The following is a 14,874-nucleotide window of genomic DNA, read 5'->3' on the forward strand; positions in this document are numbered from 1 at the left end:
TTGTCTGATTCAGGCCTGAATGCTGCTCTTGATGGTGCCCCCAAGCTTACTTTAGGCCTATGTGCGGTTCTGGGGATGGACCTCGTGTTCACCGATACCATGTTTGCACTTAGGCCTGAAGGAAATGGGTTGCCATCCACACCCATGACTTGCTTGTCCTTTTCGGGAAACTTGAATTCTCCCTGGTCAATCTTGTCTTGAATGTCATTTCTAAACACAAAATAATTATTGCATTGAATGACTCCAAGAATTATGGTATATTTACAGTACTCCTTGCCCTTTAGCTCATCCAATGCTGGGATCTTATGGCCAAAGGGCAACTTCAACAACTTGTCCGCCAAGAGCTGATCAAAAATAGTCTCAGCCTTGCTAATGTCAGAGGTAGAGGCCCTGATAGACCTGTTAGACGCTTCTTGGATCGGTTGTTTCGTAGGTTCCATCTGGATGAAAGCCTTGCAGACATAAGGCTTTCTATTGATAATCTCAGCTACATCAACATCGACACTAGCCTCAGTCTCAACCGTGGCAACATCATAATTAGGTTCTTAATAGTACGTCCCCTTGGAAGTTGTTTTTCTGTCCTTCTCCTCTTCCAGAAACTTCTCATAACGCTAGGCCTTTGCAGACAGTTCAAACAGGTCTTAAAATTCTGTACCATGATACTTCTTCTTGAACTCAAAGTCCAGGCCGTTCAGTGCTAAAGGCACATACTCGACCTCGGGCAAAGGAATCTTACACTTGAAATGTGCTGTCTTGAATCAAGAGAGGTAAGACTCCACGCCTTCTTGTGGAAGTTGACGATAGCGTGACAAATCCGCCATCGTGATCTCTGGTTCAATCCTATAAAACTGTTGGTGAAACATCTCCTCGAGCTGGGCCCAGGTCTGGACAGAATTAGGTGGTAGATTGATATACCAAGTGAAGGCTATTTCTGTTAAAGAATTTGGAAATAGCCTTAACTTGAGTGAATCATTCGTTCTGACCTCCCCACACTGCACCTGAAATCGGGTAATGTGTTCTACTATTGCCTACATATTCTCCCCTGTGAAGGTCTGAAATTCAGGAACCCGATACCCCTTTGGGAAAGGCTCTCCGTCAACCTCCGCTGTATGGGGTTTTCTATACATCGATCGGCCCATAGGCCTGAATCTAGGCCCTAACTGTTCCTGGAGCAAATCCAAGACTTGATCTCTCCTAATCATGTTCGACATGGGTTGCGGCCGTGGGCTTGCCTCCTGTGCCTGCAGATTCATGCCTGGGCCTGCCCCCCGAGTTTCTGGGATTGAATGGGCATGAGACACGTTCTTGTCCTTAGCAGTACCTTGTCCTCCATGAGGAGGCCTTTTGTCTGCTTTTTTCGACCTGCTTTGGTGCTCTACCAAAATGGCCCTCTGTTCCTTGTTCATTGGAGGAGTCGGTTCCCTTCCAATAGCCACTCCTTTGGCCTTTTATCCTACCGGTGGAGGACTGTTTGACGAAGAAGCTTGATAGAACACTTGTGGTGGTGGTGGTATTGAGTCCTTCAGATCTATTTGTTCATGACCATTGCCATAAACTCCGAACTATGGTAGAACTTATTGCTGAGGGATGAATGGCAGCCTCCCTGTCATTGTGGCAACCATATTATTGATTGCTAGAGTCAAAGGCTCTATGGACTGAGAAATCGTTTATGACACGGTGTGAGAAATCTCTTGTCTTGCAAAAAACATGTAATTCTTGACACTATCCGTAGCGTCATGGAGATCTTGTGCACTGATTTGAGGAGCGGCCTCCTCGAGTAGCGGAACGTCAATAGCAACTCCTTCAGGACTGCTTGGAGGATTAGGCAGTGATGGATCCGACTTTGGTGGATCTGGTTGCGGCTGCTGATTCTTCTTTGGTGGCATGATTGAATCTTTGAACTACTAGGGTCCCACCGGGCGTGCCAATGAAAACTCTTGTTTTTGGCAAAAGCGTGAATCCGTGGAGTGCGGGCGTGCCAAGACTTGTAGCACCTAACTTTTGATGAAGATTCCCGTGAATTTTGACTTCTAACGTAAGAGCGATTGCGTGTGACCCAAAGGTTAATGATCACAATGAGGATCGTGGTTTGCCACACGGTCGTGGACTTCAAATTTTCTAGTCGTATAGGAAATGCGTAAAATGCGTGAACTTTATTACTCGGGGATAATAAAGTTTGATTACAAGAAAAGTAAAAATCCAAACTACTTGATAAAGTGAGTTTGAATGGGGTTTGAGCAAGAGGTACTCGATAATCTACTTTGCTGAAAGTAGTAAAGTGTTGTGCTTCGCTGGGAAGGCTTTGGTTTTTAAGCGTTGAGCTTTGATTGGTGTTGGACTTTTTTCCGTCTTCGATTCTGCTATTTATAGGTACATCAGTAAGCTGATTCAGGTCTGAATCCGAGTTCTACTTTGCTTCTTCAGGTGACACGTGTCCCATGACTGCTCCACTTTTCATGCACGTATGATAGTGGACGGTTTTTTGGCAGTTTGGAAGATCATGGGTGACACGGCAAGCAACTCCCCACTATCCCTTTTTTCATGCATTTGACACATGGCCAATTGGCCTTTGAATTTCAAAATATCAACTGCCTCCAGATTGTAACTGTCCCCCTAAAACCATGGACTTCACTTCGTGGGCCAAATCAATGTTTCCTTCATGGGTCAAACCGTGGGCTAGCTTCCTGGGCCAAACCTGCATCTCTCTTCTTCATGGGCCCAATCGTGACCGTGGGCTACGTGTTTCTTGGGCCCAAATGGCAAATCCCCATGGCCCAATACTTATTCCATGCTCAATTACCCATCTTCGGCCCAAATTAATTAACGAATCCAATAAAAGCCCAATCACAACAAGCCCGACCCACGGAGCCAAAAACGGGTATAAACAATTTCCTAATTAGTCTAGGTTTCCTTATTATGCGTATTTTCTTGTTATGCATCTTGTAGCCTATATAAAGGCGTGCTAGGTTAAGATTGAATACAATAAATAATACATCTTTCGCTTTTCTTCACACAGACAATGCGCATATAGTTTCATATTAGCGTGTCTGTTTTGGATTTTGAAGGAGGTTTAAGTGGAGAGAGATAGAGAAAATATATTGGGGACTGTGCGCATGGATTTTAAAGCCCCAAACGAACAAGCAATTCAGAGCTCCCATCCGTCCTACCCTTTGCCTCACTGGAAATTCTCTTCCTCTTCAACTTTTCTTAGTAATATTTAACCTTGTTGAACAGAGTATTTCCCTTTCCCCACCGTTCTGAAATCCTCTCCTTCAAAACTCTATTTTTTCCTCTTCTCTACGGCTCTCCCTCAAAACCATTCTGAACAGAGTATTTCCCTCTCCCCACCGTTCTGAAACCCTCTCCTTCAAAAAAATTTCGTTTTCCTCTTCTCTACTGCATACACCAAAAGCTCACAGCAGCCATAATATCTTAGAATTTAAGCCAAGCCTCTCATGGCTTTTGTTTTTAGTTAGTATCATTCCTATGCGATTTAGGTTGAAGAACTATGCCAAGTAGTTAATTTCTTACTATCTCCTTCCATTCAATCCAAGTTATCCGGTTCTGTTACGTTATTCTGGTTTCCATAAACACGCAGCACTGTGTCTCCATGGTAGAGAAAAATGATGGGTACGTTTGAGTAGCGAATTAAAAACTGATCATACAAAATGATTGCTTCTTTCTTGAAGGGGCATCTTTGTTAGATCTCATCCCCTGCGACTTCGATGCAATTCGGGGAATCGGCCGGTGTAACGTCACCTCTGCAAAGGAAGAGTCTGTAAACTTTGTCCGGTTCTTCTCCTTCGATCTTGTTGGAGAAGATGGAATCGCCATTGTTATTGTAGAGTGCTCGGTTCAGGTTGGATTCAAATTGGCTATTGGCCGTGTAATTAGTGGAGTTGGAGCATACCGTACAGAGAACTTGTAATTTCGCCGTGACTAGGCTGCTCCGAGGCATAACAAGCAGCAGTAGAGCTAAGCTAACTATAGGCATCATTATCTTTCGTTAATCTCTCGATGGAAAAATTACATGAATTGGTAACATTTCCAGATAAAAATAAAAACGAGAAAGGTCATAAATAATACGTGCAACGTTGCCCTGCACAACCTCTTTGACCAAATCAAACTGGGTCTCCAACAATTTTAGGAAAGATGAAAAATTAATGGAGATTTTTTAATTGGTTAATAATTACGTTTGAGGTCTTACAGTTTGACCTAACACTATGGTTCGCGGTTCGCCAGGTGGGCATGAGAAAGTATTAAACTTGACCTTCACGACTTTGCATGTTAAAATTTTGCCAAACATTTCGAATCTTAGAGCCACTTGAGAGGTTGGATGGTCATTAATTTCAGGATCTCGGAATTAGTCGAGGTGCACGCTGCAGATAAGTTGACCGAAACATTCGGTTATTAGGAGGGAAAAACATAAACAAATTCTACAACACCTACCCCCCCCCCCCCCCCCCCCCCCCAAAGATCCTGCCGAATACTCTGCTAGGTGTATGAGAGTATCTCATTCTGCCGGCTTTCTGGATCTCGTTGTGGATCGTTGTTCTACCTAGTTGGAGATAGCCGGTCTCTTACCTAGCGGCGCTTTGGCCGTTTCGGGTGGTGGATGGTGCGATTTTGCTGGGTTGTTGGTGGCTATGCTATGAGTGGATAGGGTGTGTTGGGACTGGGCATGGCAGCAGTAGAGGCTGTTGTGATTCTTGTGGTTGGTCCGGTGGTTGTGGCGGCGGTGTTGCGATGACTATTTTGAGTGTTTCGACAAGTTAGGGTTTTGGTTTTGTGTTTTGTTTTTGTTTTGTCCGGACTTTTGTCCGGTTTATGTCTGGATGTTGAGGCCGGTTTCTGTCTGGATGTTGGGTCCGGTTTTTGTCTTCGTGGGTCTTCTCGGGTGGTTTTGTTTTTGTTCCGATTTGGTTTTCCCAGATTGGGTGACTTATTTCCACAAGTTTAATGTTTTCTTTGATTCGGAGCTCCGCTATCCCGAGACGGTGGTGTCGGGGAACTAGCTCCACGTTAGCCGGCCATGCTGGCGGTGTGAAGAAGTGAGCTTTTGACTCTTGCATAGGCATTAGACACTGTTTCATCTTATAGTCTTTTCTTGTATTCTGTCTCTGTATTTTAGTGAAAATCTGTTCTTGCCATATGTCATATTCTGTATTTGGAGTTCATTTGTATGGCTTGATTAATGAATTTGTTTCTTCCATTGAAAAAAAAAAGGTAAAAAACCAATGATTCGCCCTCCACTTTCATGCACCAAATCATGGAAATTAATTGGGAAATTGTTCACTGGCTTTGACGTTTGAACTTTGAACCATTCTCGTGGAGGAATTGGATGGGTGGTTATGACCCACACAAATTTACCCGGTCGAAGGAAGACAAAAACATAAACAAATTCTATCCCTTCTGGCACCTCTTGGTCGATCGTTGACTCTATGATGCTTCTCGTCTCAAAACTTGGTACTTTGGCAAAATATCAATACACTAACCCAATACAAAAAGTCGATCGGGATATGTTTTTAAAAATAAAAATCAAAGCATTTTTATGCATACCATTTTGTCGATTTTGCTCCAATTCGAAGCTCTCAATTACTTTTCGTAAAAATTGTGCAAAAAAATTGAAGAATATTTTGTATAGATGTGCTTCCTCATTTGATATGCAAAAGGTTCCGACTTTTAATAATGAACCAACATTATTTGACGAATATAGTAATAATTCCCTAATTCAATTGGATCCCTTTCAAGAAATCTCAATCACAGATGGGGTTTCTTTTTCTTTTTTTTTTGAAAAGCACAGATGGGGTTTCATAATTGGATGATAGTACGTAATAAGCCAAGCCTCCGCAAAGTCAATTCTCACCTCACCTGATCGTTATGCGTGCTACCAAGAAACACATGAGAGTAAGTCTCTGTTTGTTAAATCCACTGACTCTATCAATCAATACATATACGGTCATGTGCTACAAGGCTGGATGCGTATTATAAATCGAAAAGTTTACATTTCAATATTACCTCCGTCTTAATAGTCCGTCGATTCTAATCAGATAAAAAATTAGTTGTATTTTTAAATCGATAGTAAATTTCATATTCAATAGGGTAATTTTCAGAAAACCCCATCCATCTACCATAAAAATTTTTAAATCGATAGTAAATTTCATATTCAATAGGGTAATTTTCAGAAAACCCCATCCATCTACCATAAAAAATCAGGGACCTCCCTCCATCTACCAATTGAAACAAGGACCCTCCTCCATCTTTTTTCAATTTGCAATGTCCCACATTTTAACAGATTTGATTAACGGAAAATGTAAAAGGTCCATATTACCCTCATTAACCCTAAAAGGTCCTAAAATCCTTGGGCGGGAAAACTCCTCCCTCTGGCCTGCCTTTGCCATTTTTGCAGCTCCCACACCCCTCTCTCTCCACTCTCCTAATACACCCCCCTCTTCAATCCGAAAATTTCTACACACCAACACCCTCACTAGAAAATTAGTGGGAAAGAAAGAAAAAGGAGAGAAGCTCCAAGGTCCTCCAATGGAGTTTTAGAGAGAGAGAGTAAAAAATGGGTTTCTCACCTACACCACCTCACCATCCGAATTGAAGCTTCCAACCTTCTAGCACAACCTTGAGCATCTCAAAATCGTTCCCCACTCACCCTGAGTCATCCCCGAAGTCTCCCGTTTTGGTCGTCTTCTTCGATTGCCGAAATTTACTTAAACCGTTCACCGTAATTTTTGATCAAATTTAAGGTAGAATAATCCCTATCCTATATCCCCTAAGTATATTTAGTCCCTAGTATGTTGTTTAATGTTTAGAAGTAGTAAAAAATCAAACCCCATGCATCAAGAACCAAAATAACGTAGCTATCCCCTGTTTTTTCAGTTTTGGTCTTGACTGGACAGGAAAACAGTTGCATGTAGAGTGTTTTATTATAGTTTAGTTGCATGTAGAGTGTTTTTTCGGTTTTGGACTTGTGCATCAAAATCCATCCAACCGAACCCATACTCTGAGTTCAGTTTACCTGGTTCGGACCGGAGTTGGCATGGCCCGGATGAGCGTGTCTAGAAATGAAACAGATTGCATTAGAAGTGTTTTTAATACAGTTTAGTCCCTATGTCATTGAAGAAGACATGATCCAACAATGGAGAGATGGTGGAGATCGAATAGAGACGTCGGGAGGAGGAAGAAGAGTGTGATATGTAGATATATGAGAGTAGATATATTTCTTTTATCCAAAAAAGAATAATGCGGGAGAGGGGCATTTAAGGGAGTTAAAATATGAAATATTTTTTCCCCGTTAATTTTGTTAACAAAATTGTTAAAATGTGGGACATTGCAAATTGAAAAAAGATAGAGGAGGGTCCTTATTTCAATTGGTAGATGGAAGGGGGTCCTTGATTTTTGGCGGTAGATGGAGGCGGGTTTTTTGAAGATTACCCTATTCAATATGGATCTTGTTTGATAGATCTCGATAAGTTCTATAACACAATATTTTTAAAATCACATAAAACATTATAAATTACAAGATATAATCAATTGAAAAGTGACATGAACTCTAAAAAAAGACCATTCAATTCGGACGGAGGGAGTACTCTTGATTTGACTTTTGCATGATATTTAGGACAAAGTTATGGTACACTTGGGTATACTACAGAAATGTTTTTTTTTATTAATCACCAAATTTGAAAATTACAGAGATTAAAATGACTAGAGCATAAGAAAATTAAAATTACTTAATCTTCATAAGTACCCGAGACCCAAGAGCTGGTCAAAAACCAACAAAACCCTAAAAAACACCCTCAACCTCTCTCCCGAACTGTCACCATACCTGAACAAACCCCTGCCCAAACAACTTGATCAGGATATGGAGCACGGCTACTGTCGCGCAGACCGCCGTGAACCCGCCGTATATCGTTGATTCAAAAAATGCTTCGAGCCACCCGCTAATGCCCCCAAGAAAGCCCAAAACTCCTTGTTGCCACCAATGAGCCGCCATCGCCTCATCGGAAAATCATGCACCACTATTGTCAACCGCCTGTGTTACTGCTGCTGCAAAACCATGTAACCTCAGCCAGAGAAAATCACCACTACCGCCTCCAAACCCCTGTGTTGCCCTGCTTCTCAGATCCACAACACACTGTTGCCGCCCAACACCCACCCGCAAACACTACCTAAAAAACCCCCCAAAACACTTGCACAAAAACCTAGTGCCACAAAAACTGCAGCTTGTTGCAATCCACCCAAGACCTGTAAACAAAAACAAACACCCAAAACCTAAGCCACTGAGATCTCCACCCTAGACCCACCGCAGCTGTCGCCGCCCTCTAAAACCCCAGGGAAACCAACTTCGGCCAACCCAGCAGAACCACGCCACCATTAAACCACCCCGTCAACCACACCCCCGCTTCATCTGCATTCACCAAAGCCAGATCGGTGATGCACACTGGCACCAACCACCAAACACAACCAAGACGTCCAAAGAATGGTAGGTCGGCACAGCCGGAGAGGAGGAAACCAAGAGTCGTGTGGATCCCCTCGCCGTTTAGCACAAATTGGTTCCCCAACGAAATGTTACACGAATTTTCGCTATAGATCTTAAAATCCAAAAGAAAATGAGGATATTATTAGTGTACAGCTTCTTAATGTTCTGAATAATTTGTTTTGATTCAGTAGTAAAACAAGTTCTTTAACATTCTCGTTTCTGAATTTCTTTCATGAACCAACAAATAAGCATGTAAGTGTTATGGTAGCCTAAAGAAATGGAATAAAATGATTTGTACTAGGTTAGAATAATTGTAATATACCAGTGTAGCATTGTAAATTAAAAACTATTTGATACTATAATAAGTTTAGGAGTAGATAAAATATATCCTTCAATAAGTCTGTAATACTTACTCCGGATATTTCGGTATTTCAATTACTTTTAATTGAATTTTGTGTTTTAGGGGTTTAAATCGTAAACAATAGAACTTGCGAGGGTCCTGTGTGTGATTTGTGATTGGAGTATAAGTTAGGACGTGATTCCGCTTGCATGTGATAAATTCTCCTGTGCCCTTATATAGCAAAATATCCTGGAGATATTTATCTTTCTCCATACATACCTTGTTTGTTTTTACATATATATATATATATATATATATATATATATATATATATATAGAGAGAGAGAGAGAGAGAGAGAGAGAGATGGAGAGAGAGAGGCGGCAGAAGAGAAGGAAGAGGAGGCCGGAAACTCTGATCTGTTCTTTACGAAATTATTAAAGGTACCTAGAAAGCTTTTTAATTTCTGGTATTTTTACTGAAGGTTCATTTGTGTGTCTATTGTATCGTGTTAAATTTTCAGATTTTTTCGAAAGGTGTAGAAAAAGATAAAAATCATAAACCTAACTATGGTCAGGATCCTATTTTTTAGCAGACAGCTTACAGAACTGCTTCTTTTATCAATTTTTTTTATAGTTAAGTGATCCTCCTGATTATGGATTCTTATAAGTCTGAAAGATTGATAAGTTGGTGATATTTTGGCATTGGAATTACTAAAAAGTATTAAGTATTCGATTTTTAATGAATTTTCAAATGCAGACTATTCTGCTGGAAATTGTGCTTTGCTGCACAGAATTTCTGAGTTTGGGGGTAATTTTGATTAGGTTACTTTATTCTGAAAAATCTAGGAAAAATCAGGGATGAACTTTGATGAGTGATAATAATGTGTACCAAATTTGGGGTTTATTAGATGCATATTCTAAGTTTGGCAGATTTTACAAGTTGGTGTGTCCCTGCTGAGTTTTGTATTTGCTGCACTGACACATTTTGGAAAAATTGTCATATCTTTTAGCTCAGGTATCAGGTTAGCGCACGGGTTGTTGATTCTGAAACTAGACTCGTATGTCTTTCGGAATATGTGAAGGTTGTGGCTTAGTTTGTACCAGGTTAGGTCAGTTTTTGATTTGAAGTTGATAGACGTGCAGAATCTGTGATTTTGGACAGATTTTTGTGTAACTTTGAACGAGCATAATTTTATCGTCTGGACTTCGCTTTTAACAAATTTTATATCAAAATTCATGTACCGGAGATATACTTTCTAATGGTGGTGGTCTTATGATCTGATTTACTCTTATAAGAAGTTATATACAGAATGCGATAGGCTGGTCGTAGATTTCAAACCAAATGTAGGGGTTATGTAGTGTTTGATTGTTACGCTTATTTTGGGACACTTCTAAACCTTTGAGATGGACATGCTAGTATGCGTTAAGTATCTTTAATCTATTGTTGGTGTTATAGATTATTTTTAGGAGTTAGTTGTGACATTTAAGCGTTCAATAAACTGATATGGCTAACTTGTGGTTAGGTGTCAAGCCAGTCAATTGGGAGGGGCCAAAACCGTAAGTTTGGCATACCTCGGTCGATAGAAAGGTGAGTGTGTTTGATATGGTTCTCCTCAATATAATATTATTGTGGTGGTGAGTATATATCTTGCTAATCGTAGTTAGCTTAGTTAGCTTTTGATATGGTTATCTTTTATGAAATATTGTTGTGGTGATGAGTGTATATCTTGCTAATCGTAGTTATCTTTCGATGTGATTATCTTTTATGAGATATTGTTGTGATGGTGAGTGTATATCTTACTAATCGTAATTAACTTTTGATATGATTATTTTTATGAGATGTTGCTATAGTGGTGGGTGTATATCATGCTAACAGATGATTTAGCTGTTGATATGCATGCATGATGATATGTATGCTTGGAGGTTGTATATCATGCTAACCGAGGTTTAGTTATTGATATGCATGTTGTGGTGTGTTGATTGTACCCGTTTAAGGATTGTGGAGTAAGTCACACCATGTCGTGGGCCGTGCCGTCTAATTAACGGTGAATGGGAATATGGTGTGCGGGACATAATACCATGGGTACATGGAATGTGGCAGACGTGTCACTGCATGTGATGTGATTACATTCATATTGTTGTGCATTATTTATTATTGCTCAATTGGGTGGATATGTTAGTTATAACTGTTGTATACATTCAAGTATTTCAGTTATGTTGGTGATGTACGCCAGTTTGAGAAATGGAATTCGTTGGGCGCGCTAGCTAGGCTACCTTGAGCTGTCGCTACTAACAACACGACTACTTTTACCGCTACTTATGATTGCCACTTCCACTTCTCACTAAGGTAACCGGTGCCTCTATCTCCTCACTCTTCATCCGCCTCGACGGAGCATCAAGAACGGAGACGTCCAATGGCCAGTCTCTCAACCGATCTGGAGTTGGAAGATCAAGCGTTCTGATGAAGAATTAGTTCCGATTGATGAACAAGAAGGAAAATGAAATTTCCAAAACAAGAGATCAAAGTGATTTTGAAGATTAAATGTTTTCCCCAATGTAGGAAAATAGCCCCTCCCAAATGGTTCGGCATGTCTTAAAGTGAGAAGGGAGTGAAATGCCAGGGGTTTGGCAACATGATGTGCATTCTGGTTGATATGCCTTCGGGTATTGTGGTATTATGTTGAGCATTTCTATATCTCACACATTCTGGCTTTCCTTTTTGGTCTGCCAGGTAGCAGGTTGCTTAGAGTGGGTCCACTACCGGTCGTTGTGTTGAGGCGTTTTGCTAGCGTCAGGTGGGGTTTTGGTTACGTTGTTGTGGAATGCCTTAACTGATGTAGAACTTAATTTGTATGGAGTTGTAGCTAAGGATAGTTAAAGATTTTAAATTGTATAGGTTGTAATTAACTTTGATCGATAGCTGGTATTCTATTTGAGGTTAGCCTTGGCGTTGTGGATGGTCGAGTTTATTGTAGGTGATTGATGAAAAAGTTAGTTTATTCAAGTTGTAAGTAAGTCATCGGTGGATGTGTTGAAGTATAGAATTTTTAAAGTACTATAATACAAATATTGTTTTTTGGTTGTGCGATGTCATAGTTGATTGGTTAATACGTTGATTCATTTTATGTTAAGGTGTTAAGTCTTCCGTTGGGTGTTTATTTCTGACAGGTTGTGAGGTGTGGTTTGGTCTTCTGTGTGGAATGCCACGTGGTCGCGCTGACTCGGACCCACTTTGAGTGCCGTTTGCGGGGCGGGGCGTGACAAAGTCAGCCCCTCGGACCGAAATCCCGATTCTGCCATTGGGTATATGTTACAAGTTGAAAGGAATGCTCGCTCAAGTTGTTAAAGTTTTAACACCAAAGCATTCGCTTGACCAAGTCAAGACCTCGGATTTAGAGAGTGCTTCATTTTAAGGTGTCAGATTCGAATCTTCTCAAGGTATATCCACAATTATAGGGTTAGTCTATATGGAGGTTTGCTCTGGCTTTAAATTTTGCTATTTGCAAGTGAGTAATGAGATTGAATTTGGACCTTCAAAATTTGTCGAGGGGCACAAAAAACTGCCCCAGACCCGTGAATTATAAAAAAAAAAAACTGTTGTCCGTCTGCCGTTTAATAATTAACTAATCGTGTTACCGCGTGATTGAAATGGCCACAGTCCACAAAAATAATAAAATCCGCCCAAGTGGGAAAAATAACTTAAAATAAAGAAATACGGAGTATAAGTTTTCGGATGGGAAACGAGTGAGTACTTTTGACCTACATGGTTCAGAAAACCTTGAAGAATTCGTGAACTCAACTAATTTGCCAATTCTAGGAAAGCTCCAAACTCTCAAGTCACATACTGTGGGCGTAAGCACAAAAGAGATTGCCAATGCGAGGAAAGTTCCAAACTCTCGAGTCACATACTGTGGGCGTAAGCACGAGAGAGAGAGAGAGAGAGAGAGAGAGAGAGAGAGAGAGAGAGGAAATTTTCAAAATCCCCCCAAACTAATATTTCAGTAGACACTTATTATATTGTAATAATAATCTTCAATTTTACTTCTAAACTATTCTTCGGTCATCCAATTAGGCCGTGCCTTCTAATTATGTCAAATAGTAAACGGAATTTGCTGGCTTGTACGTAAACGGTGGGAGAAAAACGTTGAGGGCGGATTGGCATTGAAATTTTTTATCTAATAGACACTCAAACTTTAATAAACTTCAAATAGACACATAACCTATGAAGCTATTATTCAATTAAGCCCCTACCGTCTACATCTGTCTAATTATTAATGAAAATTATTGAGTAAGACACATTTTGCCGTTATCCGGTAGATAAAACTGTGACATGGCTTAAATTGTGAAGGAAATATTGATGACTCACCCTTTTTTAGAGGGCAAATTTCACTTACCTCCCTTGAGGTTATTGAAAATTACAGTAATCTCCCCTCAAGTTTCTAAAATTGCACTTACCTCCCCTCTGCTTTAGTTGTCTACTGCATATTTCCCTATCCATTAGTTGACTGTCACTAAGTATGACAGAAATTGCTCACATCATCCATTGCATCTATGATACTACCCATTTTACCCTTGAGTCAACAATTTTGCTTAAGCCATTTCAAAATATAATATAATATAAAAGTACTTTTATCTTCAAACTAACCAATACTAAGTTTTGATGAAGTTTTAGGAAAAATTTTAAACTTTTTTTTTAAGCCATTACATTTTATAATGTAAAAGAGAATTAGTTTTGCTTTCTCTTTAATGAAACTTCAATATTTTTGTAAATACCCATATCTTTATTTGCATTTACTTATAAATATCATGACATATTATATATATATATATATATATATATATATATATATATATTGAAATTCTTGTCCTAAATATTTTTTCTTATATGCTAATTTAATGTTTAGCTAGTGAATAATGTTATAAATAATTAATTACTCCTCTAAACTAAATCAATTGTCTAGCTAATAAATATTAAAAAAAATTAGTTTTAACGTTATCTTCCATGCTATAGTCCTTTGTCTTTCAACCTATAATCATTACACTATAAAACTAAGTCATAGTGGTCATTAGTGGGAAAAATAAAAGCAAAAAAAAAAGTCTGAAGTTTTTTTTTTTTTTCACCTTTGGTCCTCAATTATGGATTTATTATCGTCCAATATTTTTATAAATGTCTAAATTTTTTTTATGACTTTTGTCCTTGATACGTGAGTAATTTACAATGTAATTGTAATAAATAAAAATGTGAGGATTTGAATATTATCATTCTTGTTTTTTATTGTCATGTAAGTCCTTTTGTTAGTTTTGCGTTTATTTTTTATATAGTTTGATTGAATTATAGGGTTGTCTCAATAAGAGAAATAAAAAAAAAAATTAATGCTCAACATCGTAAAAAAAATTACTAAAGATAAAAGTAATCCTTTGTCCTTATTCAATTTCCTTTGCCATTTTAAAGCTCAAACACATATATGATATATTTTTTAATATAGATTTACTTATTTGGGTGTTAGAATAAATTTTTAGACGCTATAACTATACTTAGCAATTGGGTGTCTATTAGACATTGAAGTCAAAGTTTAGGAAGTATTTTGAAGTTTTCCAGTGTCAGATCAACCCTCTAAATTTTTCTCCCATTGTTAAGGTCCAAGACAACGAATTTCGTTTGTAATTTGACAAAATTAGACTGTAGGGGTGTGATTGAATAATGGAATAATAGTTTAGGAGTGAAATTGAAGTTTATTAAAGTATAGGTATCTATTGGACATTGAGTGTAAAGTTTTGGGGGTATTTTGAAATTTTTCCAAAAAATAAAACTATTCTATAGTCTTTGTTTATCCATTATTCTGTTCTATGTTAGTTTTCAAATAGAAAGGAGTGCATTAAATTATTAAAGTCCATGAAGTAAAACTTTCTAAAAGTAAAAACAATATTTGAGGCTGCGTTGTAAAGTTTTGAGGGTATTTTAAAATTTTCCAAAAAGAAAACTATTCTATGGTCTTTGTTTATCCATTATTATGTTCTATATTAGTTTTCAAATAGAAAGGAGTGC

The 14,874-nt window shown here is 38.9% G+C and overlaps 1 protein-coding gene across 2 annotated transcripts in view; it reads left to right on the forward strand.

The window, feature by feature from the left end:
* LOC131313372 (cysteine-rich receptor-like protein kinase 10) overlaps nt 1–14,874 on the forward strand; it is a 65,518-nt gene that overhangs the window by 35,558 nt on the left and 15,086 nt on the right. The gene's annotated exons all lie outside the window — the stretch shown is intronic.

This window comes from Rhododendron vialii, chromosome 13a (genome assembly GCF_030253575.1).
Source record: "Rhododendron vialii isolate Sample 1 chromosome 13a, ASM3025357v1".
NCBI classification, from domain to species: Eukaryota; Viridiplantae; Streptophyta; class Magnoliopsida; order Ericales; family Ericaceae; genus Rhododendron; species Rhododendron vialii.